This window comes from Mus caroli, chromosome 4, assembly GCF_900094665.2.
Source record: "Mus caroli chromosome 4, CAROLI_EIJ_v1.1, whole genome shotgun sequence".
NCBI lineage: Eukaryota > Metazoa > Chordata > Mammalia > Rodentia > Muridae > Mus > Mus caroli.
The window spans coordinates 47,612,940-47,634,690 of NC_034573.1; the positions used below are offsets into that span (position 1 = coordinate 47,612,940).

At 41.8% G+C, this 21,751-nt stretch overlaps 1 long non-coding RNA gene across 3 annotated transcripts in view; it reads left to right on the top strand.

Moving 5' to 3' along the window:
• Positions 1–2,139: 2,139 nt before the first annotated feature.
• LOC115030859 overlaps positions 2,140–21,751 on the top strand; it is a 34,304-nt gene continuing 14,692 nt past the window's right edge. For 2 of the 3 annotated variants that reach the window (XR_003836426.1, XR_003836427.1), the window contains exons 1-2: positions 2,140–2,412; positions 4,879–5,031. This is a non-coding gene — a long non-coding RNA (uncharacterized LOC115030859). Of the gene's footprint in view, positions 2,413–2,448; positions 2,690–4,878; positions 5,032–21,751 lie in introns of all 3 variants that reach the window. The other variant, XR_003836428.1, reaches the window with a different exon arrangement.

A 21,751-nucleotide genomic window follows, 5' to 3' on the forward strand; every position in this document is an offset into this window, starting at 1 on the left:
AATCTTTTATATTGAACAAGTAACCACTCCAGTTGTCATTCAATACCAAAAAGTGACTTCTTCTGAAACACTTTTATGTTCTTTAACACCCTGCTAGCTGAATGGGATGTGGGAAAGATGTTTAGTTACTGTCCACTCTATCCAGGTGCTGGCCTAGGTCATACCCATTGAACACGAATAACCAGGTTAGTTCCACATCTTGTACAACTTCTATTTATACACAAATAGAAACCATCAATCTAGTAAATAGAAGAACTAGTATCAATGCCTATGTCTAGGTACCTGCAATGGCATGTACTTACTATTCTCTTTACCAAGGTATTCCTGCCAATGGATTTGTAATTTAGTTGGAGTGTAAGATAGACGTATATAGAATCACAAAAATGACCAATCTCAGGGCCATGAAGGCCTTTCAACATCATGAAGTTCAACTCTATCCTGGATATTGAATATTTTGTTCATCACAAGACTAAGAAAATAGCTTTTATTAGAAAACCTTCAGTGACAGGTCATTTTGGATGAATGGACCTAGGTGAAACTTTCATTATTTTTCTATTGAATATTGTAATACATGGCTATTCTTTTTTTCTTGGCCATTTCAGAAAGTTTTGTATCATTACTTGGTCATTAATACTATTTCTGCATGTGATTATTTTCTTATAATGTCATAGATATAGTTATCTAGACTCAAAATGCTTTTGGGTTGGATCTGTGTGCACACTGCTAGAGTTTCCCCATTTACTGACATACCCTTAATGGGGCTGGGGAGACAACTCAGTGAGAAAAGCGCTTACCTTGTAAGCATGAAGACCTGAGTTCAAATCGTTAGGACCCACGAAAACCAAACTAAACTAAGCCAAACCAAACCAAACCAATCCAAACCAAAACAAACCAAAACAAACCAAAACAAACCAAAACAAACCAAGAAACCATATGCAGGCCTGTGTCTATAATCTCATTGTTTCTATGGTGAGCTAGGTAGCAGAAACAGGAGAATTCCTGGAAGTTCATAAGTCTACTAGGTTGATGTACACAGTGACAAACAAGAGACCATCCACATCAAAGGAGGTGGAAGGCAATAACTGACACCTGAGATTATCTTCTTATCTCTACAGCATGCACTATAGCACAAATATGCCTATACTCATAAACGTAAACACACACACACACACACTCTCACACACACAAACATGATTTTCATGTGTGGTCATTTGCTTATCTAAATGTTTCTAAAGCAGTTTGCTCCTCTTGAGTTAGTGGTCAGGTGTGTCCTAGTTAAATGCATGGGGAAAGGCAGAATGTAGCATTTGTTCTGATTCAAGTTTGACTTCTTAAAATCTCTCAATCAAAAGTAATCAAGGTTCTGCTGTGACTTGTTTTTGATAAGCCCCTGTCCATGGCACAGAATCTTTTAATTGTTTCCCCCCCCCACCTCCACCAAATCTTCATAAGGTACTTGGTAATCTCTTACAGAATTTCTCTCAAAATGATGTAAATGGCTTATTCAATAAAATTCTTGAAGTTTTAACGTGTAGTGGTGTGTGTTAGTGTGTGTGTGTGTGTGTGTGTGTGTGTGTGTGTGTGTAAGCATAAAACAGAGTCTTTGTTACAGAAATGCAGAATTGTTTTACATGGACCCTTTGTGCACGAGGAAGAATGTAAGGTGTGCTTCATACAAGAGGTGGACATTGGAGGATGGTTGGAGTGAGTCAGGAAGTAAGGAGATGAATGAGAATCTCAAGTGGTGATAATTGGGTGAACAAAAGCATGGAGGTCTGACTGTGGTGTGCTGGTGGACTGCAGAGGCACTGGGCATGTCTGGAATAGTGAGGGAAGATGAGGATGATCACACACACAACAGAATAGGCAAAGTTGAACTAGCTTGTGGGACAATCTTCAAGGGGATACAGACAATGCTGCTGTGATTTTTTTTTTGTTTGTTTTTGTTTTTTGAGACAGGGTTTCTCTGTGTAGCCCTGACTGTCCTAGAACTCACTTTGTAGACCAGGCTGGCCTCAAACTCAGAAATCTGCCTTCCTCTGCCTCCCCAGTGCTGGGATTAAAGGCGTGTGCCACCATGTCCGTCTCTGCTGTGAATATTGTAGTGGGATAAAACATATTGAGGCTTTTTGATTACAGAAGTGACCCAACATTGAAGGAAGAGGATCCTGGCCATGTGTGCAAGAATGCAGAATGCAAAGTGTAGGGCTACCTCTGGAACCCAGGAGACTGCATTGGACCCAACACCATCATTTCTGCATGGAGTGCAAGACACTTGCTGAATGTAGCATTGGGAGAATCACATGGAGATGAACCCCTGTGCCATCTCAATGCAAAGTAAGCCAGCTAGGTGGTTTACTAACCCAATGATGGAGTGATTGACTGAGAAGATATCAGAATCAACCAATAGCGGTAAGTCATTATGAATATGATGTTTCTATTCTTCAGGCTGGTCTGGAACAATCCTGTCTTCATTAAGAGAAACCAGATGAACCGACGTATTTTTGTTTGCACAACTGGGTTAACTGCCAATGAAATCCCATGTAGAAACACTGCTTTCATGGTCATTCCAACTACCTCTCTACTGAAGTTTACATTTGGAGGAGTGTCCATTGTCGGTGTCTCTTTAAACATATATGCAGGGACAGCAACATAACCTCCCACCTCAGATTTTTAAAGGAAATAAGAGGTACTGTAACTCTTGAGGAAAAATATACTCACCCTTAAATTATATTGTTTTAGAGGTTAAAAGTATATAATTTCCCCAGAAACACATTGCGCCTCAGCCTGCTGGGAGACTATTGCTCAATTACTCTCAGCAGTAGCAAAGGTGTCTACAATTCTGTCAGCTCTGCTGAGGCTGCTGGGAAGAGAGGCCTTGCCCAGGCTGTGAGCTGACATGGCAGGTTTGGGCCAGACAGGGCAAGTGGCCCGGTACTCTTGAGTCGTAGTCCCCCTGCTTTGACGTGTCAAAACCCTGCCTAATCACAGGTTGCCTGCACAGGTGGCCCTGGCCTCTGCTCTCGATACTTGCTGGTTAGCTGCCATATCCCTGTGCATTTTTGTGTCCTAGGTACCATCCTTTGGGTGTGCTCAAGTGGAAAAATCCATGTAGTTTCTTGTCAGGGTGGAAACGGTCCAGATCTGGGATGACCCTGTGGAGGGGCCAGAGGGACTGCTGGGGTGACCCTGCCCTTCCAACATCTACTGTCATCAGGGGTTTCCAGTAGAATCCAAAGGGTCATCTCATACATTTACATATTTCCATCACCAATATAATATAATGTGTTTCTCTGCATTTTCCCCCTGTGTGTCTCTCTTGATGTTCTGGTGGTTTTGAAGAGAGTTGTTGGAACTCACTCCTCAGGGATTTTAAGCCTATCTTTATTCTTAATGCTTTCATTTGGTTTTGTCAATTTGAATGTTCCTTGGTATGAGCAGAAACAACCCTTGGTCTGGTAGAGGACAGATTGGTGGCTTCAGAAAGTGGCAGGAAAGCAAACAATCCCAGGAGAAGAGCAGTGGTGGTTCTAAGGATCTGGCAAGCCCCTGTTCTTGTCTGTGCTCCTTCCCAGTCACCCATTCTGCTCACTGGCAACCCTCAAGAGATTGCTGTTAAACATACAGACAAACGTGCGACCAAAAGCAACCACCGTCATAACCCCAGTCTGATTCTGGGCTGCAGCTTTAGATTCTGGGAAAGGATTATAAACAGGTCTCAATGTCAGTCAAAGGCAGAGCCTTGAGAAGCTGAATGCTAGACTTTCTGACTCTTCAAAGAACACTCACTGATCCTTTCTCTTTTCTGCCGTCTCTCTTGGTAACAAGCAGAGTTTGGAAATTGTTTTTTAGCAAACGTATTAGGGGGAAGCCAGAAGGGAAGTGACACATTGACAGGTGACTGAGGAGACAGGTCTGGGAAGGAATGGCTAAAACAAAAGCGGCAGAATGCTCAGGTCTCCTGAAATCTCTTCAAGGCTTAATTGCAGGTGGGCAGCTGACCCATGTAAACGGAAAAGAGCAAGGGAGGAGGCTGAATAGCTTCTTCCCTTTGAAAACCCAACGGATCTTAAAATGCGCAACAACAGAAGCACCCCCTAGGCTGAATTATTCAGTGCTGGCTCTGACAGTAGTATTCATCTGTACTCCATCTGCAACACCTTGGTTTGTGCATCTCAACCTCCACCTCTGTGCAGATCCCCACCCTACCTCCCCTGTCCCTACCACTGCTACCACCACCATCAGCAATCAATACCATTATCTTAAGTAGTAGCATCTTCATTCATTGTACTATAAAGTAGTATATATGCCAGATACTTCACTCAGGGATTATTTCTTCTGCAGAAAAACCAATGAGGCAGTTACTACTACATTGTTAATTTATAGAAAGAACCACAGCGCGTGAATGGAGTCAGTGTTCCACACAGGTAGACCCGTGTACAGTTTACAGCCTCTACACTATAAATGAGTAGATGGATGTACACTTGAAACAATGAAGGAACATCCCTCTATAGGTTCTTAAATGTCTTAAATGTGGCTCTGACCCTCTTGGAGCTCATAGTCCAGTGAGAAAGGAGATATTTTACTCATGGAACAATTAATTTTTTGTCAATTAGCTTAATAAAATCCGAGACTAGGGTTGTCTGTGAGAAAATTTAGGAAAAAGGATAAGGTGGGGTTTATGTAGATTGTTAATGAAATTCCTATTTTTTTTTTTATTCTGTTGGAGGGTTTTCATCAAGATACAGGGTAAAAAGCAAGGTCTCCAATGTTGACCGGAAGACCTTTCCTTTGTTTGCTTCCTTGTTACTGAGATAAGCACTATGACTAAATCCACGAAGCACAGAAATAATCTATTCTTTTCTCTGTCTTACTCAGCTAATCTTCTACAGCCACCGACCTTGGGATACTACCACCCACAGTGGACTGGGCCCTCCTACAGCAATTAGCAAGTTAAAAAAATTTTTCACGGACATGACCACAGGCCAGTTTGGCGGAGACAGTTTTACAATTGAGGTTCCCTATTTCCAGGTGTGTCAAGTTGACAACTGAAGCTGACAATGGAAGCTGCTTTCTGAGACAGACTGCTGGGTGTGATGGCTGAGTCTGATCATTTTCCTAAAAAAAATGTCTGGAGACATTATCCTTGGGTCCGTCCACTTAATGCCTATTAGAAATGTCCAAATTGGGGAATACTGTGATGGTTTGAATAAGAATGCACTCCTATAGGCTCATGTTTTAATCCGTGGTCTTCAGTTGGAAAAACTGTTTGGGAAGGAGTAGGAGGTATGGCCTTGTTGGAGAAGGTGTGTGTTAGTGACAGCACACCTAGCCCTAGCCCTAGCCCTAGCCCTAGCCCTAGCCCTAGCCCTAGCCCTAGCCCTAGCCCTAGCCCTAGCCCTAGCCCTAGCCCTAGCCCTAGCCCTTACCCTAGCCCTAGCCCTAACCCTAGCCCTAACCCTAATCCTAACGCCTATTCCCTGCGTCCCCCAAGGTCCCCTGCCTGCTCCAGGAGCTTCTTTTCTGGGTTACTCTACTCCACTTCTCTACTTCCTTTTGTCCCACTGGTCCAACCTTGTGATTATGAATTATGTGTACTTCCCTCTCACCTACTGGGAGCATTTTGGCATCTAGATAATGCATTCTTATTTATAAGTTTCCATCTAGCATGTGGCTCACAATGGTATACATATTGATCCTAAATTTTATAAATTTTAAAATGGCCATTTTGTTTACTTTTACTTGTGAATGTAAAGGTGCTTAAAAAAATAGTCTGTGCTAAAACCAACCAAACAAACAAAACCCCAAAACATTAAAATGTGGGATTAAGCCAGGTGTGGTGATACACACCTTTAATCTTAGGACTTGAAAGGCAGAGGCAGGTGGACCTCTGTGAATTCATCGTCATCCTGCTCTTCACAGCGAGGTCCAGGCTAGCCAGAGATACTCTATGTCAAAAAACAACCAACCAACTAAAGGACAAAAATAAGAAAGAAGAGAGATTCATTGAAATGTCTGTTCTTAGGACCTCAAGCTGTATAGGTTAAGTTGTATTTGTGGGTCTAAGCAGCTTGTGCTATGCTGATGTACCAGGCCCAGTGAGATGGGACTGATGTTCAACTCTAACTGTAGACAGTACAGCATCTTTAATTCTATGGTAGTGAGTCTGCCTCTGTCCCTTCTTCTGTAGCATTTGCAGGTGGTGCTTGGACAAGCTCAATTTGGGCTTGGTACTGCCAGAGAAACCTTTGTAGGCTGGGGAGACTAGCTGAGGGAGTTATCTTCCCATGGCTAGAATGAAAACTATCCCCAGGGGAAAGCATGCTTGACCTTCTTTGAATCATCTCTTCTGGATCTGTTAGGGCCTCATGGCCCGTCTCAGCATCATGACTTGCTCAGTTCCCACCTCTAGGATCGAAACATCTTCTGGTTCTTCTTTCAGAGCCTTTTCTGGGATTCTTTGTGAAGCATTTGTAAACAGTGCCTGCATCGTTTCTGGTAGTGAATTGATTTAAAATATCCTTTGTTGATAGTCCAGCTTCAAAAGTGCTCAAGTGTGCTGTTAATCTTCTTTTTTCCTTCCAACCACTGAGGAGATACTCCTGCAAGGGAGAGGGGGAAAAACAATAATGCCCTTGTTCTGGTTTAGAGATTCATTATGCCCTCGCTGTGTATCTATGCTGTCAAATGTGGGGCAACTGTAAATCAAACCATCCTATCTAAGAAGAGCAAACTTTACATTAAATGTTGATAATTTTCTTCTGTTCCAGATGCTTACTTAATTTTACTTCAGCAAACACTCACCGAGCATTTCATTTGTGCTAAATGCAGATAAAATGAGATCTACAATTTTGGGGAACCCCATGGGCTACTCAAAAAGAGACAGGAGTAAATGAACAGCTGTAGTTTTCAGGGCAACTGGGGTACCAAAGACATCAATGTTTACCATGGATGTCATAGACTCCTAAGGACTATTCTGGCATACGTTGCCTTTGTACACACCTTTTGTATATCATGCATCAAGCATATGTAGCAAGTCAACATTTATTGAATGGATGACTGATAGGATGAACTAAATTTTGAATCCTGTCATTCTCACATTCTTGCACGTGTTTTCTTAACACGACAAAAGATGACTAGTCTCAAGAACTCCTTGGCTAATAACTCCCCTCTCTGATCTAAAAGAGGATGTTAAACTCAATATTGGTTGGAATTTAAAGTAAAACTCAAAATCAGATCTGAACCCCGCTTAGTAAGTGATGGAGACTCGTATGTATCTTGGGAAATTTTCTATGGTGCAGAACTGGGTTTTAAAGAGCTGGACACTCAGTACTCAGCCCATGGTGGTGGAGAGTAAATACCACTTGGTGATGTGAAAGCCAGATAGGTTGTAAAAATGCCCCCAAATTTTGATCCTACAAATTCTTGCCCTTAGCAGTATGACTCTGTAATTTAATTTAAGAGCCTTTCCCCCAGTCCTCAAATTGGGGTAGTCGTATGGTTTCTTTGGCATATGAAATGAGCTGGCAGTGGTAAAATGCATGCTTAATCCTGGTCTCAGAAGAACTACACCCTTACTTTATCAGATCCTTGTGGCTGTCCTGTGATTGAGACCAAACCAGTTTACTGAATAATGAGTCAATCTTGACACCTTGGTCAGCAGCCCAGACAACTGGTAGCCATGAGAATTAAGCCTTCCAGAGTCATGTCGCAGCATGGAACACATGAGCAAGCCAAGTCAAGATTAACCATGTCTGACCCAGAAAACTAGGATCAATTCAGCATACCTGTAGACTTGTATTTATTTCAATTCATGTGGTTTAGTTCAGGAGTTGTTCTAAAGAACAACATCTTACACACACCAGAGTTTCACATTCTTCATCTCTTTTGGGGGGAACAACCAAGTTACCTCTTTGGTGGTAACTAACTCATGTACTGGTTTAACCAAAATATTTTATTGTCTTAGTAGCTCATGGGTGACTCAGGGACAAAGGGAGTCAGGTTAAGAACAGGGGAAAGCACATAATGAGAAAATTCAAGTGTTCAAAGTGGCTGCAGCCACCTCTGTAATTCTAGCTGCCAAGATAAGGTCCACATTGCTATAGAATCCTAAGACAGACCTTCATCTTTTCTGAAGTGCCAGTTACAAAGAGAAGATTATATAAAACAACAGCCTCACAGATGCTTGGTCCAGAGTTGGGCAGAGAGTGAAAATGGTATTGGTCATTTTTCTTAGTTTTCCCTGCTGTTCTCTGATCCTCAAGAACTTAGTATCAAAAAAGTCACAAGCTACAAAGTCTTGCCCTCACCTGGGAGCCAGTCAGTGCTGCCTGGAAGTATACATTTGTACTGTACAAGCTCCACTATCCTTACCACCTTACGGTTTCTATCCATATAAAACTATACAAGATACCTGGTCCCTCTTTTCCTTGTGACTTTGTGACTAGAGAAGTCCAGTCAAGAGTTGTAAGCATTTAGAAGTTTCATATCAACTCGATATTCTGAAAACAGCCAAGAGCTTGAACTCCTTTCATTGACTGTGTCATAGACCAGGTGAGGGATTGTTAAACGTGTGTGGTGAGGTATTGCTGGTACAAACTGCACACTAGTCATTTCAAAGGTAATAATATTACAGGCTCAGTTCTGATAGATTAGAAACAAGGCACAGATACAGATAGAGGGATCCTCCAAACCCAAGCTGACAGACCAGTGTGAAAATATAAAATTGGTCCTTCATAGTATGGAATTTGAGAACGCACTGGTTTGGAAACTGTTCAACAATCTAGTTTTGGCTTCCCAGGCACCTTTAAAGATGTGCTTTGAAGTGAATTGAATGAAGTGAATTGAAGATATTCTCCCACACCCTTTGGTTTTGAACACTTGCTCCCCTTTAGTAGTGAGGTTTAGGGGGTTATGGATCAATCCTTTAGGAGGTGTTCCTTGCTGAAAGAAGCCATGTTTGTTGTTCTGGGGCTGAGCTGTGAGAGCCTTGCCTTGTTTCAGTTTGCTTTCTTTCTTTGTGTTTATTTGTTCATGGTTGAAGATGTGGTTACTCAGCTTCCTGGTCCAGTCACCTACTACCATGCCTCCTTGCCATGGTAAATTCTATCTTTGGAACCTAAGCCCGAATAAACTCTTCTCCCTACAAATTATCTTGGTGATGGCACGTCATAACAGCAACGAAAGAGTAATATAATATACCCTTTATGCTCCATGTAATTATGATTTTATGATCGAAAGATAAAATTACATGTATTTATTTAAAATTATATCTATTTAACAAATTGCATTTATTTAAGTGCATGCCCACACCATGAGGATAATCTTCAGGAATCAGTTCACTCCTTCTACCAAGACTGAGCTTATAGCAGCAGGCTTACCTGCAGGAAAACCATCTTGCTAGCCCTATTGGATGACTTTTAATGACCCGTTCAGCTCTGGACTGTGAACCTAAGGTCACTGGTTAGATCTACATGTGGGACAAGACCCAATTGTTATGGATGAGTGAAAGAAGGAAAAAGTGCTTCCTGTTTTATCTCCACCAAGGCCTTTTCTCCGGGAGGCGGAGAAGTCTGCTCTTTAATTTGGATTTTCTTTGTTAGATGAGTGGTCTCTGTGTTGTTCAGTGTGGGTGGGAGGGCTGAAACAGTTCACAGGGCGTAAGCAGAGAGGAAACATATGACAGCAGAGAAAAGGGAGGTAAAGATATAGCTGACCTTAAAGATCCCTAGAATCAGGCACTCCATTTTTTTTTAAACTTTATTTGATAGTTTTGAAAGCATTCACTATTTAACTCAATACCCTAGTGACTTAGGAAGGACAAACGCATTCAATATTAATTCAAAAGAAAAATAAGTCAATATCCTCATTTTTTTCAGTATGTCACAAACTGTTTATTTTAATTTGTTTGTTTGTTTTTATTAGATATTTTCTTTATTTGCATTTCAAATGTTATCCCCTTTCCTAGTTTCACCTCCAAAAATCCCCTATCCCCTCCTCCCTCCCCCTGTTCCCCAACCCACCCACTCCCACTTCCTGGTCCTGGCATTCCCTTATACTGGGGCATAGAACCTTCAGAGGACCAAAGGCCTCTCCTCCCATTGATGACCAACTAGGCCATCCTCTGCTACATATAGGCACTCCATTTTTATCAGGCTCCTTTCTACTTACAATGTCCTTTGAGATGAGTCAGTAGATAAAGGTGCTTGCTACCACCAAACCTGACAACTGAGTATGATCCCTAAGTCCCACATGGTGGACATAGAGATCTGAACTCTGGTATAGCTTTACTCTGACCTCCACACAAGTCCATTACCACCTAAAATAAATGAATAAAAATATAAAAAATATCAAACACTACTCTCTGGAATAGAGAGGCATGCTAGGCAGACAAACTATAGCTATCTACCCCAGCTGAGAAGCATTGATTAATATTGATTTTTGTTTGAAGGGAAAACCAAGCCTAACATTCAGCTACTTGGGATCTTTTTATCCATAGCCACCCCTTCTGGTGTGGGACATTGTAGTCTAGCTTTCCAGTTTTCATTATGTATATTTAGTAAATGTCTGCTATATATAGGTATCAAACCAGGAATATTGTACATGTTATTTCACTTATATACTAATCTTATAAGGAAAAATGATTATCCTACTTTGTTGAGGTTCAGCCCCTTAGATAGCTTATGCATCCCTTTGCACTCTCTGTATCATCCATACCTGCTTTCTTCTTGTGGTCAAGTTGTTGCTTGGGGCTTGTGCATCTCCAGGATAATGTGTAACCAAAGTCAAAGACTTTTTACTCCCAGCCATGGCTTCTAAAACCACCACTGGAAATTCTCCTTCTATGGCAATGTATGGTCATGTTACATCAGAGATCAGGCACAAGGAAAGGTGTTTGGAAGCAGATTGCTCTATACTTCCCTTGATCCAAATCTGGAGCCTAACTGATTGACAAGGCAAAGAGTGACTGTGGATCATACTGGTTATTGATTGGTTGTCCATGGAACCAGTTAAGGTTTCTGTCTATGACAACTGCTTTTTTTTTTTTGGAGTTATTTGGGGAAAATTAGCTGATGTAATGCTCTAAAGATGTATTGCTTTTCCAGGAGAATGTCCTGTCTATTGCTAGGTCACTGCAGGGGCTCTCATGTGGCCAGCAAAACAGCAGTGATGGGTAGTGGCAGTAGTCCGTGGTAGTCTGCTGCTGGATCTCTTTTTTCTTGAGCAGTAGAATATATGAAATTCAGGTAAATTTTGAATAAGATCATTAAGATCAACTACATCCTCTTAGCATGGTATAGAAAGATTAGCTTAGCTTCCTTGGTGCAGAATGAATAACGTTTATCCTTGTTATAGCATTGACAGTAAAGATGAGGGTAATGTTCATCCTGTGTACATTGTCCTGCCCCTCCTGAAGCAAGGATATGCCTCACCTCCTATGTAAGGGAAACTGCCAGAGGGATGTTCTGGATCACTATTCCTTAAAGGCTTAGCATTGCATGTGAGTGTTGATTAAATGAGAATGTAGTACTTTGCACTTCATGATTGTTTAAATATACATTGCCTTATTAAACTTTTGTGGCAGCCCTGGGTGGCTTGTAGGACAGTGATAACTGATGTCATTGCACAAGTGGAGAGACTATAGGGCTGAGGTGCTTGGAAGATGGCTCAGTGGATAAGGGGACTTACTCTGCAGTATGAAGACCTGAGTTCAAATCTCCCCAATCCACATAAAAGCTCAGCACAGCCATATACACCTGTAATCCTAGCATTGGGAGTAGAGACAGGTGAATTTTTGAGAGAATCCTCTGGCTAGTCAGCTTTCACCAAATGACAGACTTTCAGTTCAATAAGAGACTCTATCTTAAGACAGTAAGACTGAGGGCAGTGAAGGAAGATGGCCCTGCTATGACCTCATCTTATGCATGCAAAGATGCTATCAGGTGCACATACCCACAAACTCATGTGCATGCCTTTCACATGCACAACACACACACACACACACACACCCCTACGTCACAGAAGACAGAATTTAATGCTGAGACTGTAAAGGACTAAATAAATTCACTAGTACTAGGGGGTCCATGGTGGTCAACTCCATAGAATTTAGAATCAAAGCAACTGAAGATTTATGAGTGACTGCTTGCAGAGGGGTTTGACTAAAGTGGAAGACCCACCCTGGATATCTGGGGTGCCATTCCACATGCTGGGGTCCTGGACTGAAGAAAGAAGAAAGTACATTGAGTATACAGCATTCTCTGTGATTCCAGACAGTCAACACAGTATGGCCAGCTCCTTCTTGCAATTCCCACTGATTCCCAATATCCTTAAACTGTGAGCCAGCACAAATTCCTCCCACTTTACATTGTTTTTGTTAGATATTTTGTCACTGTGATGAAAAAAAGCAACTGAATGAAAGGGATTAACCTGAAATTCAGGAATGTGATTCCTTGTTAGAAGCACAAGCTATTAGATCAGCAAAGGGTTAGTTTTCATATTTCTTTTAACAAACAAACGAACAAACAACAGACAGGGGAAATGATGCGTGCTACCCGTTCTTCCTTTTTCTCAATCCATTTTGCATTCATTTTGACCTCTTCTGTGCACGGGAGGCTGACCTCATAGGGTGCTTCATAGGAGCTTCCTGTTGGCTGGGGCCAATAGGAATCCTTGGTAGTTCTAGTAGCCCAGGAAAGCTACTCTGTATGTTGGGAGTTGTAGTTCCCCTCGAAATTGTGTAGTGTGCTGAGTGGCCCCTTCTCTGTGGCCTCAGTTCTTGCTAGGCTCCTGTGACACTGTTTCTTCTCTTTGGCTCTTCTGGTCACCTCACTGCCTTGGTTATTCTCCCACCCTTCCCAACTCTGTGAGTGCTCTTTTATTTAATGCCTAGTTATTTGAACTATCTGAGATGGATTCAGTGTCTTACTGAGACCCTGACTGTTACAATAGTGACTTGTTTATTTTTAGTGGCTTAAGTAAGGGCCTAAACAAATAAACAAAATCAGAACAAAATTGTCACTTCATTTAACTTATTAAAGCGAAGATCGGTCTGTCTGACTGTCTGTCTATTATGACCTGCACACATGTGCATACACACACACACACACACACACCACATACATACACACAGAGCAAGAGAGAGAAAGAGAGAGAACCACAAACAATTTTACTATATTATTTTACTCCTATTTTATTATGATCTAGTAAAAATGTTATTGGAAATTGGATGCCATGTATGGATGATGTCTGGGAGCAAATGGATGAACTCATTTTACCAGACTTTCTGTCTTCTCCTTGACTACTGTTAAGAAAGCACTCCCAATGATTTCTATATGCCATCACCAGTACAGTTTACAACAGTACTTTGGAGTTCCAGGACTGCTTTGTGAATTCTTTCTTGACAAATTTGCATGAACAATTAATCAATCTGTGTTCTCCAACCTCCTCCAACCTGGTGAGATGCTGGTGTGTGAAAGATGTGATTCCTGCATCACAGTTGAGCTGGTGGCATATAGGAAAAAAGCAGCTCTAGCATTTTGAGGACAATGCAAGGAAAAGGTCGGTCCAGGGCTGTAAAGCCACACGGCAGAGGTTGCGCTTGTTTTCCTGGTGGTGGGGGTGTCTAGGCCAGATGCCTTTGAGTGGAAGCTCTGAGCACTATAGGAGTTTGTCTAATGGACAAAGGAAAAGGGCATTTCAAGCAGATTTTCAATCCTGCCTTGAATAGCAGTTAGGGGACATGACAGAATATGGCACCCAGGAGATGGGTTCCTGAAATTAACTCTGTGAGGCTGAATCATAGGATAGGGAGTCAGGCATACAAAGGATGTGGAACTCTAGGCTCTGTGCTTAGGGATGGAGCTGCTACCCACAGACAGCTGTGATTTACTGGAGATTTTTAACTTTTCTTTTTTTAATTGAAGGGGATGACATGGTCTGATTGTCATTTTACAAAGATCACTCTGGTTATCATTGAAGAGACAGATTAGAGAGTCTGAGATTAGGGACTCAGATTCTGGATAGGATGTTCCTGCAATGGTGTAGGAAATAAAGACGGGAGACTCTTGATTAAAGCCACAGACGCGATGTGTAAGTCCCAGGGCAAAGCCCCACAAATCCGCTGCTGATCGAGAGGGAGGTCAGCAAGCAGTTCTCTTTGAAATGTTCTTGTAGACTTTTCCTTCAATCTATCACTTTGTTACCCTCGTCCCAGACAATCTGTGGAAAATAATGACTGAGTGGCTTCTCCCCTCTCCTCTGCTTTTGGACTTGGTGAGACGTAGGAACACTATAATTTTACCAACTGGGGTATTGGTGAAATAAAAGGCAGACGGTACCCAGGAACTATCTCTAGGCAAGTGCCACATCCTTTGATTTGTGGTTACTTTGCCTGTGTGTTTGTACAATTAGGGCCTGAAGGCAATGAGAGGTACCTGTTTTCTCTCTTTCTAGATGTGTGTCCTCTTCTCTTGTGCCCACTGTCACCTTGGAAAACAAAATGCTATTTGCTAGCTGACTGGGAACAAATCTACTACTTCCAAGTTGGACTTGGGAGAGGTTTGGATCCTGTTGGGTGATTGGGGCTATGGTCCTGTAGCCTATTTGTCAGGGTTTCCATTTTAAAACAATGAAAATTTAACCAGCATATACTAATCATTTTCACGAGTTCTGCCACACAGAATATTTCAGGTAAGCTAACAACATCACTTGGTGTATGGCTTTGTATGTGTGTTAGAAATTTTCTTGCTATTTCCATGGGAAACTGAAAAACCTGGTTTATCCAGCTCTAACCTGAATATCCTCATCTTGTTGGATGGAGGAGTACCAGGTTGGTTACTGGCTTCTCAGAGCCTAAGAATTATGGTTGGTAAAATGAAAGCAGTTCTTTTTTTTATTAGATATTTTCTTTATATACATTTCAAATGCTATCCTGAAAGTTCCCTATATCCTCCCTCTACCCTGCTCCCCTACCCACTCACTCCTGCTTCTTGGCCCTGGCACTCCCCTCTACTGGGGCATATAAAATTTGCAATACCAAGGGGCCTCTCTTCCCAGTGATGACCAACTAGGCCATCTTCTGCTACATATGCAGCTAGAGATACGAGCTCTGGGGGGTAGTGGTTAGTTCATATTGTTGTTCCACCTATAGGTTGCAGACCCCTTCAGCTCTTTGGGTGAATGAAAGCAGTTCTTAAACTCCAAAGTGCATTTTGAATTTTACTGTTGTTGCTATTATTATGAGCAGCACAATTTGGGTGTATCCCAAACACGACTGTGACCTTTGGAAAATTTGATATCTGACTATGGCAATCATGAGTGTAGACTCATGCATTTTAGAGATTTTTATATGTTCTCAATTGTGTAGCTGAAATATGGGGCAGGCTTTCTGGGGGACACCAGTAGAAAATACAAGAGGATTTGTGGATGTTGACATCCACAAAGGTTACACATTGCTAGCTTGAGGTCTCTAGAAGGGTACAGGTCTTTCTATTGTCTTATCTCTCCACAAAGGGACACCCTTTAGTCATCTATATTTTAGGGAACAGTTGCAGACACCTCTGCTTTTTAACATTCAATATGGAGATATGAGCGGCTCTCTGTTCTCATGATGGGCATTACATTTTTCTGAGCTGCCACTTCCTTCTTGAGGTGATGTGAGCATCAGGGATATGTTTTACACTTGGGTTCATCTGAGCAGTCAGCACTGTAGGTTCCAGTTAGATGAAGGTCACAGCTCAGTCAGTGATTGCAGTATTGACAGAAGACACTGTATACACTTTAAGCTTTAAAGACTTGCTTCCTTAAAGCAAGCTTGATGAGGCATCATGGCAAGAGAGATAAGAACCATGAAATGATTCTTAGTGGCATTTACTCTATATATTCTCCTCTTTGCATATGTTATCTTTATCTCATAAATCTTGTTGAAAGGATTATTGTCATTCCATTTTATAGATATAAAACAACAACAACAACAACAACAACAACAACAGCAACAACAACAGGAATTAAAAAAACCCAGTTAATAAAGTGACTTATCACCACACAGGAAAGTTGAAGAATTTATATTCTCAGCAATTCTACTTGATCTCCATTTATCTCGTCCTATTTCTTCTCATATACAGGCTTCAGGTTTAATATCCATATCTTTAGAAAGAATGATAGGTTGATATGAGGGTCTTCAAAAGAGGTAGTAGGGATGTTATGTGTTGCTCAGGGTTCAGGGACAGAATTCCTTATTGGTTGCCTGGCTTAGAAGGGACAACAGAGGAGAGGGAGTGTCTATTCTGGATTCTCCAGTAGTTTCTGTGAGAAAGAAGTTTCTGATTCTCTGGCTATTATCTTCATGGATTTTGGTATGGCCGCATTTAGTGCCTGCTGTCTGCCTCTTTTTGGAGAACATTCTTTGAAAGGATCCTGAGGAGGTTTCAGTCTTCCACATAGATTGCTGTGGAATGAAAGAGAGACAGAACACATAGGAAAGAACATCTGGAGAACAAGGGGAGTAGCTAACTTTGGGGGTATATATACATGTTAGAAAGTATATTCTTGCTAGATCTGAGAGAGAGAGGAAGAAGGAGAAAGAGACAGAAGGAAACAGTTGAGTGAAGATGTACTTGTTTGCTAAAGAGATGGCACAAACTTTTATGATGAGGAATGGGGTAGAGTCAGCTAATTCCAAAGTCTAAACATAACATTCAGTATGGATTCATAAGAATGATTAGAAAAACAAGATTGAGAGCCCCTAAAAAAATAGATGAACCTAATATTATTAAAAGAAATAACAATAGAAATCTCCAAAACAAAACCCAAGACTGGGAGTATAGCTTAATTGGTAGGGTGCTGACCTAGCATGCACAAAGCCCTGGGGTTAATCACCATCATGAAATAAACTAAGTATGGTGACATATGCCTGTAATTTAGATCTTAGGAATTTGAAGTAAAAGGATCAGAAGCCCCAAGTTACTGTCAAGTGCATAGCAACTTAAAGCAAAACAACAACAACAAAACAAAACAAAACAAAACAAAAACAAACTGAACCAAATAATGAAACCAAATCTTCAATAACAACAAACAAAACTCCCTAACAACAGGCAACCTCAGTGTGTGAGCAGAGATTCTTATTCTTCCTGAGGTCTGCAGGGCACTTTAGCTGGGGGTCTGTGCTGTGTGCATTTCTTTTAGATGATGTCAGGGTGAATGTTAGCACCAACTACTACCCACACCATGGTTTCTGTAGGATCCTCATGAGTTCTGATTAAACTGCAGAGCACAGGCTGAAGAGTCAGGAACCAGACGATAAGGGGCCTCATCTCTGTTAAGGTTCAGAAAAGTGAAGAATGGGAACCAAAGAGATTCATGGAGGATGTAAAGCAAGAAGTTCTTGATATGTTCATGCTCAGTAGCAAAAGCCCTTTTAGTAAGAAAATTATGAGGTTGAAGGAAGCAAGAGTGGCTATCAGTTGTCACTGAGAGAGTTTATGGATGCTTACTGATAAGAAAGGAGAAAACGGCAACAAAGTGGCCTATAAGTGAAGAACAGGGACTCTGTAGCAATCAGAGAAAGGTATGGATCTGCCAAAATATGGCCTGAATGAAGTTCACTAATGGCCATGAAGAAGAAAGCAGAGACAGTGAATATGAATATATTAAAGCAGGGAGTTAATATACACAGACATAAAAATTACATAGAAATGTTCGTTTTCAGTGGGAAGATTATTTACAGACATGACTTTTTGTAGCAAAGCACCTGACTTTTATAAAACATCTTGAGGCTGTAACAAGAAAATCCATGAAAATGCCTAAGTCATGCTGAGATGCACATGATTCTAGAATATTACCATCCTATTATTTTTCCTGGGCTGTTCTGTTCCTGGCCATGTATTCACACTAGTAGCTTTTGTTAGCAACTACCCACTTGGGGATACCATGTCCCAAAACATAATGGAAGAGAAGAACATGCTAGCCTTCTTGAGGAATTCGAAGGTCAGCTGGAGAGTCATTGGAGGATGTTGGTCTAGTGTATCACGCCATCAGCAGATAGGTGTTAATCCTACTGTGAGTCAGAGGAGGCAATTGAATGGCAGGCATGTGGATCTAACTTGATTTTGGAGATGGAAGTGATACTTGAAGAGAAGTTTCCTATTTAAATAAGATGCAGCAACTAGATGAAGGAGTTGGGGAGATTACCCAGGAACACATTGGGTTCTTCTAATGGTAGTTGTACTGAGCCTTTGAGGGGCAAAGGTTATATGCTGGCACGATAGACTCAGAGTCTTACAGTTACCACCCTGAGACCTAAAGACTCAGGGTTCCTATGGTCCCAGGCCTTGTGTAAGGGACACCCCATTCTGCGTGCTCAGCTAAGAGGGTTAGCATTCTGAGTTCTAATTGCTGGTGGTCGTTGCTCAGCATCCAGTGAAATCCATGGCTCTGAGGATTAGAGGATAGTAACAGCCAACACCAGTTATAACTGTTGAACTCTTGGTGTGTTAGGATCCTCAGCCATTTCATGTGCAGTTTTCAGGCTTCAGGTTTTAAGGCCCTTGGTCTTCAAGCCTGGAAGCTTCCTGAAACTCGTTTTGCTTTTGCTTTTTGGAGACAGCATCTTGCTATGCAGCCCAGGCTGACCTTGAACTTGCAAATCTCTTATCTTAGCATTCTAAGTAATTGATTTAACCCTAAAGAACTCTCCTGTGAACTTGGGCTGCACTCTCTTACTCAATACCTTCTGCCTTTTGTATAGTTCTACTGGTCGATGTCATCTTCACTTGTCTTTGTTGCCCATGAGCTTCAGGAACTCTGGTGGACTTCTCACTGCTTCTTTTACCACTGCCATTGCTGTTGCTGCCAAGGTGGAAGTTGTCACCACCTTTCCTGCCATTCCATTGCCTCTTCATGTTATATCTTAGGCCACTGGATTTGCTGTAAGAGAGATAAGCAGGTGAGGAAAAGAACACTTGAGAATAGTCTTTCTGGCCCCAATATTGTAACACCAAGGGGCAGGAGAGAAGGGCATCTCCGAGATGAGTTTTGAAGTGAGCTATACAGTTTCTTCTACAGCCAGGAAGATGGATTTGGCATGCAAATGAAGGACTGTATTTTCTCTAAACACCTACTTGACAGCTTCCTGTTGTACCAATTACAGGCCCTGCATAGGGACCAACCACAACCCTTGCATAAAGACCAACCACATCCCACCAATCACTGGCTTCTGGCTGAGTTACTGAAGGAGGTGCTCTCTCTCCAGTGTTGACTGGGACTGGCTGTAAGGTAGCCTGAAGCTCACCAAGGCTTGTTATACCAGAGTACAGCTTCCCAGGCTTGTGCAGGTTGTCTGGAGCAGTCATGACTTTAGTTGTGGAGAGTCTATAACTGGAGTGGTTCTGAGTGATTCTAAAATGCCTAAAACAGTCAGGCTTCCCTGATGACAATCTGGCCTGTTGCCAGAGAGAAAGTTGCTTAGCCAATAGTTCCCTGCTCTGGGATGCCAGACAGAAGGAATGAAATCTATTATACAGTTCAAAGACCTACATGGTTCCCTCATTCACAGAATAAAAATATGTAAGGTACCTTGCAAACAAGATTAGGAGAAATGAGACCTGGGATAGGGAAGCTGGGTGAGGATGGAGGCACAAGAGGAAACATGCGATAAGTATTTCACTCCTGCTCTTTGCCCCAGGAAGTGGTAGGTCACCCCCAGCTGCCTCAGAAGTTGTAAACATGTAGGCAGATTGGGGAATGATGCATATCAAGACAGACTTCGAAAAAAAAATCCACAGAAGTGCAAGTGGCTGGAGTGTGGGTTCACGTGGCAGCTTATGAGGCTGGAGGGCACATCTGAGCCCAGTTCACATCTGAAGCTGGAGAGCAGACCCTAGGCCAGGTCACTGAGATCCTTGTGAGCACTGCTGCAGAGCTTGAATGTTACCGGGAAGCCAAGGAGGACACCTGCTCCCTTTCTTTCCACAGTTGCCCTCTGGGGATTCTAGACCAGATGTTTAGATTAGCCAGACTCCTTCCTGCCATGCATTTTTTCTTGTTATGAGGCTTGAGACATACAATACTGCTATGCCTTCTGCCTCAGTTCCCTAATCTGTACAATGAGATTTATTAACATTTACTAATATTTACTTCCTGATGATAGAGTTAGGGATAAATGGAGAGGACTTCCTGAAGGTTTGCTGTTTGACACTATTACCAGGGCCCATTAATTTGTGTCCCTCCTGCTTTCTTTTGTGCTTGTTTTTAAAAAAAAACAAAAAACAAAAACAAAAGCAATTATCTTGTTCTCATGATAAGGAATATGCAGAATACTTCAGGCATTGTTTTAGATGTGAGCATTTTGATCTAGAGACACGTTTTAATCCTGGATGAACAGGGGAAATGTGACTTCCATTTTGTCCTTTCACAGAACTTGAGTGGAGGGTAAGCAGCAATCTTCAAGGCTAATTTCTTAGAAGTGGATGGCACAGCTGCATGGTGAAGATGAGGGAGTGGCTGGTGGTTCCTGAGCACATAGACTTAAGAGTTTCTTGCTTTATTCCTATGTCATTTAATGTGCATAAATTTTTAGTTGTTTATTTTCAGGGTAAGAAAACAGACTTAACCCATCTCCACATACGGGCAAGATTTAACCCAGGTGTCTGTCCTGATTCCATAACCCATGTTTTCCCCAATACCACTGTCCCACTGGGCAGGAATTCCATGGGAAGGCTAACTCTTCCTCTGAAGCCTTGGACAGAGACATTGGCTGAACCTTATGTCCTTCACTTGAGAGTTTAGGGAACACTGACCAATACGAGATCTTGCCTGTATCAATGTGGGAAGATGCACAAAACATGGCCTCACTTATTATCTAGGATCCAACTTTGCTTCCAGTAAACATGGTTAAGTTTTCTTGAATTTTCCATGCATATAGACAGACTTCTGGTGGATTAAATGAAGAAGCCTTAGAATTCTTAGTGATTTTTTTTCTTTCCTTCATCTCATTCCTCATGTTTGTTGAGGTTTCGTTAGAGTGTCATTTGTTCTGAATACTACCATGTGTAATAATGTTTAGTATGGTAGATATAACAATTCTAGATGGTGGGAGAGATGGCTCATCACCTCAGCAGTTAAGAGCACTTGCTGCCCTTCCAGAGGACCCTGGTTCCAAAATCTGGCGCCCACATGGTGCTCACAAGCCACTAATCTCAGAAGATCCACTGTCCTCTTCTGGTTTCCTCCTGCACTGCATGCATGTGGCCGACACACATGGTAGCAAAACACAGGAACGCACAAACACTCCTCTGATGCTTATTAAAGGTTAAAGAGGAAACATATTTGGGAGAAATGAGATACTGAGAAGGAAGCTGGGGTTGGTAAAAGCATCCTGGGGTATGGTAGCTGGGAGGAGAGCAATATCTTCCTAAGCTGATTATTCAAGATGAAGAATTTCTTTACCTTCATACTTTGTATCACTTGTTCTTCTTTGCCATGCTCTGTTTTCCGTTTTGCCCTTCCCCCTTTCCTTTTGATTTGAGTGTCTTTTCTATGAAAATCTACTTTAGTAACAGAAGCCAAGACTCAACAGGAAGATGCGATGTTGTTTTAGAAGAGAAAACAGTTTGTCTTAGGAGAAAGAACAGTTCATTTCCTGAGGGAATTAACAAAAAGAAGCCCATTTCTGCTTCTTTGCAAAGTTGCAGATCAAGGTTGTGTGGCTGCTTCCAGATTGTTCCGGAGTAACATGTAGGCTAGAAAAATGAACCAT